Source organism: Prionailurus bengalensis, chromosome E4, assembly GCF_016509475.1.
Source record: "Prionailurus bengalensis isolate Pbe53 chromosome E4, Fcat_Pben_1.1_paternal_pri, whole genome shotgun sequence".
In the NCBI taxonomy this organism is placed as follows: domain Eukaryota; kingdom Metazoa; phylum Chordata; class Mammalia; order Carnivora; family Felidae; genus Prionailurus; species Prionailurus bengalensis.
This window is the reverse complement of record NC_057360.1, coordinates 3,134,268-3,148,693: the sequence shown is the minus strand read 5'-3', so window position 1 is coordinate 3,148,693 and position 14,426 is coordinate 3,134,268. Positions and strand designations below refer to the sequence as shown.

The 14,426-nt window shown below is 45.4% G+C and overlaps 1 protein-coding gene across 10 annotated transcripts in view; it reads right to left on the bottom strand.

Moving 5' to 3' along the window:
• Positions 1-10,693, bottom strand: part of AHCTF1 (AT-hook containing transcription factor 1) — an 80,287-nt gene extending 69,594 nt beyond the window's left edge. For 6 of the 10 annotated variants that reach the window (XR_006295400.1, XM_043568461.1, XM_043568462.1 and 3 more), the window contains exons 1-2: positions 10,237-10,693; positions 7,195-7,294 (exon numbers count right to left, since the gene is read on the bottom strand). The gene's annotated coding sequence lies outside the window, so the exon portion shown is untranslated. The remainder of the gene's footprint in view (positions 1-7,194; positions 7,295-10,236) is intronic. The other 4 variants (XM_043568465.1, XM_043568464.1, XM_043568468.1 and 1 more) reach the window with 2 other exon arrangements.
• Between the last annotated feature and the right edge of the window lie 3,733 nt (positions 10,694-14,426).

The following is a 14,426-nucleotide window of genomic DNA, read 5'->3' as shown; positions in this document are numbered from 1 at the left end:
CAAAAAAGAAGTAACATGGCATACTAGAAAGAGAAAGAGAGCCCCAAAACTCTTGCAGAACCTAAGACAGAGAAAAAGAAATGAGCAGTTGGAAGTTATAGCCAAGTCGGGCGCCTGGCCGGCTCAGTCGGTGAAGCATCCAACTCCTGATCTTGGGCCTGGGAGTTTGAGCCCCCAGTTGGGTATAGAGATTACTTAAAAATAAAGTCTTAAAAAAGTTAGAGACGAGAGAGGGAGAAGGGCCAACATATGTTTATTCCAAATCCCTCAGAATATAACATTAAATGATAAGGTAGAAGCAATATTCTGAAAGATACTTCCCAGACTTGGACACACCAATTCTTTGGAATCAGGAGGACCAGTGAATCCTATATAGAATAAATAAAAAGAAATGACTTTTCAGCAACAGTGAAAGCCAGAAGTCTGGAATATCTTCAAAATTCTAAGCAAAAATAGCTGTCAACATATAATTATAGATCACTGAAGTTATCATTAGATATGAAACACGTTTTTCGACAAACAGAGTTCACCACAAATAAACTCTCTCTTAACGAGAGTTTGAAAAGATTATCTATAGAAGGCTTCAGGTAGAATGGTGATCCGATAAAAGATCTGAGATGCAAAGAGATGCAGATATCTGCAGTGGGTTCCCTGAATCTTTATATGATCAGCGTAAGCATGTAAAGAAACCACCAGAGGCCAAGGAATGGATCACTGGAAAAACAGAAGGGAAACAGTCCCTAAAGCTTACAGAAGGCCAGGAATAGCTCCAGAATGGAAAAGCCTTATAATATATGAGGACTGAATAGAGTACTGGGAATGGTGTTGATTGCTTCAGTGGGGGCGGGGGGGGGGGGGGGTTAAATTAGCCCTTGTCTAATACTCATTCTGGTCCTGTATAAACAAAAGCAAACCTCAAAAGAATCAAACTGTTTCCAAATAACTAAGCTGCACCCTAGAACAAGGAAGCCTCAAGAATATATAAAGGAATGCAAAAAAATATTCAGTACTCAAGAAAGTGAAATTCACAGTATCTGGCATCCAGTCAAAAATTGTCAGGCATGCAAAAGTGGGAAAATATGACCTATAATAAGGCGGGGGGGGGGGGGGACCCTAACCAACAGAAACAGACCAGGAAATGACACAGAAGTTGGAATTACCAGATGAGGACTCGAAATCAGTTATTCTAGCTATAATCCCCATGTCCAAGAAGACAGAGGAAAGCATAAGCACATCAAGGAAAGACTCAGACTCAGAAGATATTTAAAAAGACTAAGTCAAACTTCTAGAGATGAGAAATATGCTGAAAGAGATTCATAGACAGACACAGAAAGTATTACTGAATGTAAACATCCACAATAGAAATGATCTAAAATGAAGCACCAAGAGAAAAAAGGCTGGGGCAGAAAGGGCAAGAACAGAGCATCAGTGGGCTGTGGGACAACATTAAGTACCCTAATATATGCAAAAGCAATCTCCAAAAAGAGAGAATAGGCATATTTCAAAACTATTGGCCAACATTTTCCAAATTTGATGAAAACTATAAACCCACCATCAAAAAGGTCGCTAAACCTCAAGCACCAGAAACACGAAGAAACCCCCCCCCAATACATCCTCATCAAGGGACAAAATCTTAAAAGTGTCACACTGCAAAGAGGAAAAAGGTAACAATGACAGGAGACTTCTTGTGGAAAATGATGCAAGCCAGAAGACAATGGAACAATAACTGAAAGAAAACAATGGAACTGAAAAAAAAAGCTGTCAGGCTAGAATTCTACATCCAGTGAAAACATCACTTAAATATAGAAAACAAAATGAGGGTTGATGGGGGTGGGAGGGGAAGGGTGATGGGCATTAAGGAAGGCACTTGTTGAGACGAGCACTGGGTGTTATATGCAAGTGATGAATCACTGGCATCTATTCCTGAAGCCAAGACTACACTGTATGTTAGCTAACTTGAAAATACATTAAAAAAAAAAAAAAGGTAAAATAAAGTAGATCTGCACTACAAGGAATGTTAAAGAAATTCCTTCAGGACGAAAGAAAATGATACCAAATGGAAATCTAGATCTACACAAAAGAATACAGACCACCAAAAACTGGCAATTATCTCCTCAGAAGACAATTATCTATTTGAAGCAAAAATGACAGTAATATATGTAATTTACAACATATTTACAAGTTAAACAAATGACAATAACACAAGGCTTTGAGAGGAGAAATGGAAGCACAGTTACAAAGGTCTCTTACTGTATGTTAAATGCTCTAATGCTGTTTGAAGGTAGACGGCAATAATTTAAAGATGTACACAGTAAACCCTTGAACAACCACTGAACACACACATGCACTGAACTATATCGCTAATTTACCAATGAAAGAGATAAAATATCACCATAAAAACTTAATCCAACAGATGGCACAAAAAGAGGGAAAATGAAAGAACAGATGGGACAAAAAAAAAATTGGAAGATGGTAGATTTAAACCTAACCATGTTACATCCACATTAATGAAATGACTTTAACGATCCAATTAAAAAGCAGACTGTCAGATTGGATTTTTTTTTTTAAAAGCAAGAGTTTAAGTAAAAAGGCTAGCTAGGTTGAAAGTAAAAATGGAAGCTAGATCACGCTAACACTGATTAAAAAAAAAAAAAAAAGGGTAGAACAGCCATATGAATATCAAAGTAGAATTCAGAGCAAAGAATATTACCAGGGATAAAAAGGTTCATTTCATTATGATAAAGTGCTTAACTCACCAAGTGAACATTAACAATCCTGAACATTTATATTGAATAATAGAGCTTCAAAATAAATAAGGCAAAAACTAGGAGCTGAAAGGAGAAACATAAAAACCCACAGCTGTAATTGGAGATTTCATCACGTCTCTCTCCACAAGTGATAGAACAACTAAACAGAAGAGCAGTAGGACACAAAAGACCTAAACACATCTGGCCAACCTGATTGATTTTTATAGGTGATTCTACCCAAGAACAAAAGACTACACACTCTTTTCAAACGCACACAAATGACTTACCAAGATAGACTATATCCTGAGCCATAAAATCTCAAATGTAAAAAGATTCAAATCATACAAAGCCTTTCCTCTGCTCACAAGGAAACTAAAAAGCAGTAAAACATCTGGAAAATTTACAAATATCTGGATACTAAATAACACACTTCTAAATGAGCCATGGATCAAAGAGATCAAAAGGGAAATGAAAGTACTTTGAACTGAATGAAAATGAAAACATGGCGTATCAAAATTTGTGTGATGCAGTATAAAGCAGTACTTAGAGGGAAAGTGATAGCACCAAACCTCTGTAAGATCTCAGATCAGTAACCTAAGCTTCCACCTTTAGAAACCAGACAAATAGGAACAAATTAAACCCAGCAGCAGCAGAAGGAATAAAAGAGTTGAATTTAATGAAACAGAAAAATCATAATAATAAAAAGAAAAAGAAGTGAAATCAAAAGCTGGTTGCTAAGAATTTAAAAACAAAACAAAACAAAACAAAACTACCAACATAAAGAAATAGATTAACAAAAGTGAGAGACCAGAGACGGAACTATTTCACTTATGACAAAAATAAATTTTTTTCTTTATCTCATTGTGCAAATTTAACTGTGGTATGTCTTGTTGTTGACCTGCTTTTGTTGATCTTACTGGGAGTTCTCTGTGCCTCCCCTGGATTTGGATATATTTCCTTCTCCAGATTACTTAAGTTTTCAGCAATGATTTCTTCAAATAAACCTTTACCCCCTTTTCCCTGTGTTCTTCTGAGACTTCTATGATACGAATGTTATTATGCTTTATGGAGTCACTGAGTTCCCTAAGTCTACATTCGTGATCCAATATTTTTTCTTTCCCTCTTCTTTTCAGCTTACTTTCCATAATTGTATCTTCTGTATCACCGATTCATTCTTCGTCTTCTTCCATCACATCCAATTGGTTTCACATCTTTGTTACAGTATTTTTTATTTCAGCCTGACTAGTTTTTACACCTTTTATCTCTGGGGTAAGGGACTCCCTGGTGTCTCCTATGCTTTTCTCAAGCCCAGCTGGTATCCTTGAGATTGTTTTAAATTCTGGATCAGGCATATTACTTGTATCTGTTTCGATCAGATCCCTGGCCATGACCTTTTCTTGCTTTCTTTTGAGATGAATTCCTCCATCTTGACATTTTGTCTTAGGGCTCTGTCTTCTTCTCTGTGTTAGGAAAGCCTAACACACCGCTCCTTAGAGTAATGCCTATCCTAAGCAGAGGTCATATACTATCTAAGGCCTGACGCTGTGTGCACTCCGCTGCTGTTGTTTTGGCTGCTCTTTCTCTCAAATCAGTCCTCTGCAGAATTTCTCCTCGCCTGGGTGGGGAGTGTTTGGACCTTGGCCACAGTGTGGTGAGTTTCAACTAGGGTCCACTCTGGTCTGCCTGCGAAAAGAGACCTGATGCTGTTTCCACTAGAGCTGAAGCTTTGCAACACTCTTGTCAGTAGACGTGGCACATGGGGGTAGGGGGTGAGGGGGTGGGGGTGGTGAGGTTGTGCTGGTCTTCATGGGGAGAGGCCCGCCACGCCGGTTCTCAGGCACACTCGCGGTCCAGCTTTTCTGTAAAAGTACTTCTCCCAAATTGATCTGTGATGTTCTCTCTGCCGGGCCCAGTCACAAGTGCATAATGCGGACAGATTTCTGTAAAGGTACATCCAGGGTGCAGCCATACTTCTCCAAAGCTCTGACGCTTTTGCTCTAACCAAACGCCTTTCAACTCAGGCTGGTAACAAGACAGCCTACAGCCACTTCAACACCATACATCCAAGCACACCCAACAGGTGCTCCTTTACAGCAATCCCAAATACACTGTAGGTCTGTCCTACGGCCCAGAAATTTCCACAAAAGGTTAACAGTATAACAATGTTAGGTTAGTGCTATCCTTAGAAACTTAGAAATTAAATGTGAAGACTCTAGAACTTTGAATTCTTGAAGGTGCTAACTAACTTCTTTAGTGATCCTATTTAACCCCCCACACTCAAGGGATAATCAGTTTATCGATTCTGAATCTATTCCTTAATTCATTCAACCAAGACTAAATGCTTACCATAGGCTAAAATGCACAAAAATGAAATGCTGAAATCCTAGCTTCCTCCTAAGTCTTTTTCTATCTTCATCTCACCATGTCCCCTCTTTATTCAATTGTTTCTCGGGATTAAGGTAACAATTAAAATCCACTTCTTGGTCCTGCAAGTTAATTACACTTAGCTTCTGCCTACCTACAGGAATTTAAGCCTTTAGTCCGGAATTGGAGCAGCGTTCTCAAACTTCCACCCTACACCGATGCCTATGTCAAGAGTAAAAAGAATTTCTCAAAGCTCGCAAGGTGCTTCTCAAGGAGAAGTCGCAAGGTGAACGATAATCACAGGTTCCATGCAGAGTACTAGAAAAGGCAGGAACTTTGAATTAGAATGGCTTTAAGTCCAAGTTCTACCACTCACTGGTGCATGCAATGCTGCCCTTCTATATGGTCTTCATGTCACACCCAAGCTTCTAGAAAAGGTGAATACTTCTCTCTCCAACTCTTAGCTTATCATAGTGCCCGACGTGAAGGAGTTCGAAAAGGTGTTCAGTGAATGAAAGAGAAAGTTGTTCAAATTTACAAGTTAGCCTTTGAATCTACAGGGGAAAAACTGGTTTCAAGCAAGCCCTTTCAAATCCCAAATTTACAGTGTGAACTTTAACATTTTAAGCACAGTGAAGAGAACTTCTAAAAATTATACGATTAGAAAGAACATCCCATATAGACATGCATGTTCACAAACACACATTCAGCCGCCAAGCTCAGTATCGTACAAGATTAAGTAGAATCCCGGCCTTCGTGACATGCCAGCACTGGCAGCCTCTGAAAGGGAATTTTGAAAGTTTAAACACCTTCTCAAGGGCCAGGTAGGCAGAGCATGACGTGGTGCTGGCTGCCAATGAGCTAAAGATATTGTTCATCTTCTTGATAAAGCACAGATGGGTTATGTCACTCCCTTCTCCAAACCCTCCAATGATTCCCTACTACGTATACAAAAACCAACAGCCTCGGGGCTCCTGGGTGGCTCAGGCGGCTGAGCGTCAGACTTCGGCTCAGGTCATGACCTCACAGTTCGTGAGTTCGAGCCCCGCGTCCAGCTCTGTGCTGACAGCTTGGAGCCTGGAGCCTGCTTCGCATTCTGTGTCTCCCTCTCTCTCTCTGCTTCTCCCCTACTCACACTCTGTCTCTCAAAAATAAATAAAGATTAAAAAAAAATTTTTTTTAATTAAAAAAAAAAAAAAAAACCGACAGCCTCAGCCTCAGGCAGTGAAAGTCCTCTACAACCTGGCAGTCCCAGACTATCTTTAGTGTTGCCTCCCCAAACCATCATCAGTTTGCTACAGCCTTGTACTTTCCCTCTTTTATGCCGTACCCTGTCCATCTCCATCTGCCAAGACCCTGTCCACCACTCAAACGCTAAATTCCCAGCGTGGTCTGAATAGACCCATCCTTTCCCACTTAATCGAATCTCTGAGCTCGCTCCTTTCCACCTTTAGGTAAGCAATCATAAATATTATTTTTGAAATTCATTACTTATGTTTGCCGGTCTTCCCCATTATCATATGAATTCCTGCAAGTCAAAAAGCATATCTTGTTCCTGTGAATTCCAGACAGTCACAATGCCTTGCAACTAACAGATCTAAAACACGGTGAGTTAGGACAGCCAGATACTAGCAGGGAACAGAAATAGACATGTTGAACAATAAAATCAATTTTTAAAAACTCAATATTCTGAAAAAACAACAGGAAAACAACCCAATTAAAAAAATGGCCAGAGGTGCCAGTGGCTCAGTTAAGCGTCTGACTTCAGCTCAGGTCCTGATCTGGGTTTTGTGAGTTCGAGCCCCGCAGAGCTCTGTGCTGCCAGCTCAGAGCCTGGAGCCTGTTCAGATTCTGTGTCTTCCTCTCTCTGCCCCTCCCCTGCTTGCCTGTGCGCGCTCACTCGCTCTCTCTCAAAAATAAATAAACCTTACAAGAAGAAAAGATTTTTTTAAAAAGGCCGAAGACCTTACCAGACACTTCACTAATGAAGATACGTGGATAGCAAATAAACACATGAAAAGAAGCTCCACAGCATATGTCATCAGAGAAATGCGTATTGAAACAATGAGATACCACCGCACACCTTTTAGAACGGCCCAAATCCGGAACACTGACACCACCAAATGCTGGTGAGGGTGTGGAGCAACGGGAACTCTCCTTCACCGCTGGTGGAAACGGCCACTCTGGAAGATAATTTGGCAGTTTCTTTCAGAACTAAACATATTCTTACCATACGATCCAGCCATCATACTTCTTGGTATTTACTCAAAGGAGGTGAAAACTCATGTCCACACAAGAGACGACACAAAAGGTGTTAAAACAGCTTTCCTCACAGGTATGAGGACTAAGGACTAAGGTGTCCTTTTGAATGTCCTTCAGAATGAAGGAAGGGTTGACTAAATGGTGGAACATCTAGACAATGGAATTTGTTCAGTGCTAAAAAGAAATGAGCGTGGTGCCTTGCTGGCTCGGTTAGTAGAGCATGCAACTCTTGATCTCAGGGTCCTGAGTTGGGAGCCCCGCATTGGGCACAGAGATTACTTAAAAACCAAACAAATAAAACTTGGGAAAAGAAATGAGCTACCAAGCCATGAAAGGACATGGAGGAAACTCAAATGAATTCTTACTAAGTGAAAAAAGGCAACCTGAAAGGGCTCATACTGCACTGCATGATTCCAACTACATGACAATTCTGGAAAAAGCAAAACTACGGAGACGGTAAAAAAAAAAAAAAAAAAAAAAAAAAAGCAGTGGTCGCCAGGGGTTAGCAGTGAGCGAAGGAGGACGAGGCAGAGCACACAGAATTTCTAGAACAGTAAAAACTACTCTGAATGATCCTAGCATGGTGGATCTATGTCATTATACATCTGTCCCAAACCCACAGCACACACACCACCAAGAGTGAACCCTAATACAAACTATGGACTTGGCTGACAATGACGTGTCTACGTGGGTTCATCAACGGTAACAAGTGTTCTACGCTAGCAGGAGATGTTGCTAATGGGGGAAAGTGTACCGGAACTCCCTGTACCTACCACTCAATTCTGCTGTGAGCAGAACGGCTCTAAAAACGGCTCTAAAAAATAAAGTCTATTAAAAAGAAAAAGCTCACGGGGCACCTGGGTGGGTCAGTCGGTTAAGCGTCCGGCTCTTGGTTTCGGCTCAGGTCATGATCTCATGGTTTTGTGCGTTTGAGCCCTGCACTCTCAGGGCTGAGCCCGCTTGGGATTCTCTGCCTCCCTCTCGGCCCCTCCCCCACCTGCGCTGTCTCTGTCTCTCTCAAAATAAAAATAAACTTAAAAAAAAAACACTAAAAAGAAAAGGCTCAATATTGGGTTCCAGTACTGGATCCAACTTATTTTTAAGTATTTTTAAACACATGTTGTCTCCACATTAAGAAGCAAAACAAAATTCACAAAATTACTAGGAAAGATTTTATTAGCAACAGAATACCACAAATCAGTTCTGTAGAAAACATACATATGCTCGAAAGCAGCTGAATTCCACCAAATAATTCAGTAATTCTACTGTAACATATACTGAACAAACATCTACAGGACATTTTGTATGCATTTTTACTTTTTTTGGCTCTTTTCAGTAAAGACTAAGAATTATGATGCACATAGAAGCTGCCAGTGGACTCTGGAATCCCCAGCCTTGTAGTGGCTGCTCTTTCAAAGTTAACTCAAACATTTTTGAAGCTCCAAGCACTTTTAAAAAGTTGTGCTGGGAAGGGAATGCAAGGGCAGAGAGATGACCCGCTTCCTGACCTCAAAGAGTTGCGTTCTAGGAGATACATAATCAAGGACAGAATATTAGACACAAATAAATGCTACAAGATAAATGATGTGGGAGAAGGGGAAATGAAAAAGTCACTAGAAAAGATGGCATTTAAGCCGAGGAAGGTGTGAAATTTGAGCACTTGAAAGAAAGCAGGTACCGCGCCCAAGGCTCCAAGCAAAAGAGTAAGAAGTACATTTCCAAGAAAATGGGCCCAGCAGTGGGGGAGCTTTCTGGAAGAGCTGAAGCACAGTTGAGTCTGGACAGAACAGACGTAGACTCTAGAGACCACTGACCTAACCTGGGGAAGTCAGTCTTCCTTCTCAAGAAAAATGAGGAGTCCCTGAGCATCTTCATGGTCAGAAGACAATGTTTATTTCGTCTTTAATCAAGAGGAGTCTATCCCCCAAGAACAATATTTTTTAAGTGTATTTTAATTATTGCTGTCTTGCGACCTGGGAACACTTCGGTAGTAGGTTGTGGGGAAAAAAAAGGGGTCAAAAATTACAGGATGGAGAGAACGCGGACATCTCCGGTGGCGTTTAACGCACTTAGAGCATCCCGCGGGCATTAACTTGAGCTGGGCTTGACATCCCCCGGTCACTGACCCAGACAGTCAAAGCTCACGAGAGCTTCTTAAAATCTGCTGGTTCTTTAGGATATTTTGAGAATCAACTGAAGTTCAGAGTTTCCGAGAGACCTGGGTTTTATCCTAAAGGACCCGGGTTCCTCCAAACACTTCTCAGAAAACTGCCAATTTGAAAAAAGGTAACAGCGAGCATGGACCCCGTTGGCGCTGAGCACACACACCGCCGCCCCCACCGCCCCGCAGAAGTCAACTAGTAACAAAGTGGCGGTCCTCAGGTTGGCAGGGGGGACACGGAAGGCAGATTAACAGCCGCTCCAAGACGTCCTGCGGTTCCACGCCGCACTTTTCCACTCCCCGCGCCCCCACTCACCCGAGCCAGGCCCAGGAGCATGTGGAGCGCACGCCGGCGCAGGAGCGGCCCCACGGCCCCGCAGGCCCGGCCGGGGACAGGCCGGCCAAGGTCTCCACCGCCCCGGAGAACGGCGCGGGCGGGACGCCGGCGGGGAAGTCGTGGGGGGTGGACCCCGCAACGCCTCTCCGCCGCCATGTGCTGCCGCTCTGCCGGGAGGTGGTTATGTAACCCGCTGCCGGAGGCCCCCCCCCCCCCCGACCCGGAACGCACCGCCCCCCGCCGCCAACCGCGTCCGCCCGCCGGCCGCCGCCCCGGCCGCGCGCGGGGAGGCCCGCGGCCCTGCGGCCCAGGCCGCGCGGACCCGCCCTCGCGCGCCGGCCCGGCCCCTCCCGCCCTTCCCCTACCTGCGCAGGGCGGACGGCCGAGTGCAGGGGGCGCGAGGCCGGGCGCGAGCTCCTCCCGCGCGGGGCCGTCACAGCATCTCCCGGGAGACACGGCCGCCGCCACGGGCAGGGCGCGCTCGCCGCCGCACCGAACCTCCAGCCTCCGCCCGCGACCTCGCCGGCCGCGGCAGCCCCACAGCCCTGCGGGCGCCTCCGCCGGCTGCAGGCCGGCGCGCCGTTCAGCGACTCAAACGCCGCGGCGGTTCCGGGTCCTCCTCCCCGCGACTCGGCGTCCCCGACGCCGACGCCGCCAGCCCTGTTCCGAGCATTACCCTGGGCCGACCGACCGAGTCCTATATACCCGGGAGGGGAGGGGAGGGGCGGGGCGGGACCCGGGTTGGGGGGGGCAGGGGGCAGGGGCGGGGTGCCGGGGCGCGGGGCGCGGAGGGAGGGCGGCGGGGGAAGGAGATGGCGGCGCGGAGGCCTGAGTTCTCGCGAGTGTAGAGGCCTCGGCGCCTGCTCCGCGGGAATTTTCAAACTCTCGGAGGAGGAGGTGGGGGGAGGGTAAGGGAGGAAAGGGAAGCCGGCTGGGCAAGGGCCGGGCATTTACATAAAACAGGATCTCCCCGCCTCCAAAGCGCTGACGGGGTCGGGGGTCGAGGCGGGGGCGGGGTGCGTGTATGGAAACTACGAGTCCCGCCATGCCTTGCGCGCCACACGCCTGCGGCGGCCGGGCGCGCGGGCCCGCGCGGAGTCGGGAGTGGTAGTCTTTTTGCCCGCGGTCCGCGGCGCCGGCCGGGACCCGCCCTCCTCGCCGCCCCGCGGGCGGGGGGAGGGAGCGCCGCTGTGGCGGGAGAGTCGTCGCCACGTTAGCAGGTGGCCCCGCTTGCTAGCGGCCGCGTGACCGTCTTTGCCCCCATGGGAGGCGCCTCAGCTTGTGGTGGTTTTCGTGCCCAAACACGTTTCAAGCGATTAGATGCCTAGTGTGTCCCTAATCGTAAACAATAAAAGGATCATAACGTGGGGTAAAGGGAAGATCCTAGCAGGCCGCTTTTTTTAATCAGGAAAGTTTATCCTTTTCTGTTACTCTTTCCCGTATGTCTTTTGAGATATGCTGCCTTGTAGAAATATAATTTCCTTTTTCCTGTAATTTTGGTGTCTTTACCCTCAGCAGCCTCTGAACATCACGTATTTGTTTGCAAAGGTGCCGGGCTAAGTTGTGGCGGAGCAGTTAAAAGGGGTCTTTGGTTGTTTGTCTTAATTATTTTATTTTATTTTTATTTTTTTAATTTTTTTTTTCAATGTTTATTTTTATTTTTGGGACAGAGAGAGACAGCATGAACGGGGGAGGGGCAGAGAGAGAGGGAGACACAGAATCGGAAACAGGCTCCAGGCTCTGAGCCATCAGCCCAGAGCCCGACGCGGGTCTCGAACTCAGGGACCGCGAGATCGTGACCTGGCTGAAGTCGGACGCTTAACCGACTGCGCCACCCAGGCGCCCCTGTCTTAATTATTTTAAACAGACTTTTTCAAACAGAAACCACCCCTTTGGCAAATGTGCCTGTGTCAGGGCCTTGCCCCTGTCCTACGCTTCCTTTCTTTGGCACCTACATTCATGACTACTAAACGTCCTGGTAGTCGGAAGACAGGAGGTCTAGATTCTGGTTTCCTGCTCCCGAAGCTTTGTGACGTTAGGAAAATCGAGTGACCTCTCTGGGCTTCAGTTATCAGATGTGTAGAGTAAGGGGGGCTGGATTAGGGGATTGACTAATGGGTTACACAGACATCTGTTAGCTTTTCTCTAAGGGCCCTGCCAGTTGTAAAATTCAAAAATCTACCTCCTCGTACTTACTATGCAGTTTAATGGACTTCCTAAGTCAGATTTTAACCTTTCCTTCCGTCCTTACCAGCAGGATGGTTTCTGTAGGGCTATCTAAAATCTGGACCAACCCTACCTGTCCTGCCTGATTTCCCTCTGTAGCTGTGAGGATCCTTTCTTCACTCTGATGGGGGCAAAAGGCAAACTGAGGGCAAAGCGGGCCCTGACACTGCACAACCCACCCCCCTTGAGGGGGGAATTCCTCAGGTACCAGTAACTGCTAAGAACGAAGCAAAGGAAGAATGAATGGTCAACCGATAAAGATCACAGTCATGTAGGGCTTGAAACTCCGCTACAGTCTTAATGATTTACAAGGAAAACACAATCTTAATAACAGACCTCCAGGAACCTTGGACTCAATCTCCTGGAGCCCTAGTCACCTCCACCTCCATAGGGTAGAAAACCCTGTATGATCCGTCACTCCGGACAGTCACAACGCGACTCTGCCCACGGATCTTCTCCCCGTGCCGTAATAAAAACATCTTTCCTCGCTGTGAAGTGTCTCAAGAATTCTTTCTTGGCCAGTGGGCTTGACAAATCCCATATCGACTCTCCCCCAAACGTATCTTTGCCTTTCACTGTCCCCCAGCCTCTCCGCCTGTCTAAACCTCAATCTCCTTCAGGGCCCAGCTCGAGCCTTTTTTCTCTCTCCCTCGTCCCTTTTTCCCTCTCCCTAGGCTGAGTCTCCCTTCAGGGTCAGCCCACATGAATTATTAAGAACTGGCACTGAAAATATGCTAATTGTATTATTTTATGTCTGTTTCCCTATCTGCCTCCAACTCTGTCCATCCGTCCACCACCCCTGTCACCCAGCTACCATGAAAGCAGAATGTACCTTACATTTTTTTAATGTTTATTTATTTTTGAGAGATGGCTTACTTTTTTTAAGTTTATTGGGGGGGGGGGGAGGGGCAGAGAGAGAGGGAGAGAGTCCCAAGCAGGCTCTGAGCCGACAGTGAGGAGCCCTATGCGGGGCTCGAACCCATGAACGGGGAGATCATGATCTGAGCCTAAATCAAGAGTCGATTGCTCAACCGACTGAGGCATCCGGGTGCCCCAATCTTATACATTTTTTTAAGTGCTTCCCTTATAACTGCTAGTTGTTTATTTTAATTTCATTTGAAAACAGAATTTTCACTTCAAAGCTCTCATTCAACCCTTTTCCCTCTTTTCACTGAACTAAGCATATGCCAAATTATTTGTTAGCTTCAAGAACTATTAGTGTGTATTTTTTTTTTCATGGTTATTTCTTATTTTATTGACTGGTCGTTTCACCTTGCCGGAGGTGTAAAGCTAAATTAGGACTTTAAAAATGTAGAATAATGAAGGGAGTGAAGGCACTCACACATTTAGTGAGTAGTAAACTAGGAAGATGCGTGAAACTTTGGGTGGGAATCAGAGTGAAAACCTGTTGACTGAAGGGAGGTCCTTGGTTTCCTCCTACAACAATCTCCCGGTTGACTCAAATCTATATTAATGAATGTTTATGAAAAACTCGTATTTTCACAAAACGCCAGGAGATGGGAGAAACGGCCAGGATAGAAGGATGTGGCCATGGGGGATGCCAGTCTGCAGCAGGGATGGCTGGGCTGGAGGTTAACCTGCAGGTTAAGTGCAGGCTGGGAAGAAGTCTAGAGGCAGAGCTTGGCACATTCACCAAAAGCCCCAGCTTTCCAGTCAAAAGTCTCGAGGATGCTTTCCTCAAACAAGGTGTATTAAATGGAAAAAACAACCTGGGCTTGGTAGTCAAATGAGTTTGGGGAAAAGCTGATTAAACAAAATCACACATTTCCTTCATGTAATATTTTACCGCCTTTAATGTGCTTGGCATTGCCCGGAGTTACGTGACCGTGGATCCCATCTAGGCTCCCTCCTGGATCATCCTGCCTCATTAGTGTTCCCCAGAATGGACCTTAGTAAAGGCGGCTTCAAAGCTTTCGCTTATTGGAGGAAGCATTGTGTAGTGAAAAGACTATGGTCATCTGGAGCCGGAAAAACTTGGGTTTTTAATCCTTTTCGCTACTTTCTGGCAACATGACTTTAACTGAATTTCTTCGCTCTCTGAGCCTGTTTTCTCATCTGGGGAGAAAGGATGATGTTGCTCACTTCCTTTGCGGGGCTGTTGCAGAGATTAAGGAGAAGTATGTGCCCGGCTCAGAACTTCATTCCCTCTTGACCTGTAGTGGTCAACAGGTTGGTTTTTTGTTTTTTTCAGGGGGTTTCTTTCGGTAGAAAGCCTAGAAAATGATAATGACATGGCCCCTCCCGCTTCCATTTGGAATGTTTTATCTAAAAGGCAATATTTCAATACCAGCCCAGCATCCTGGGAGCC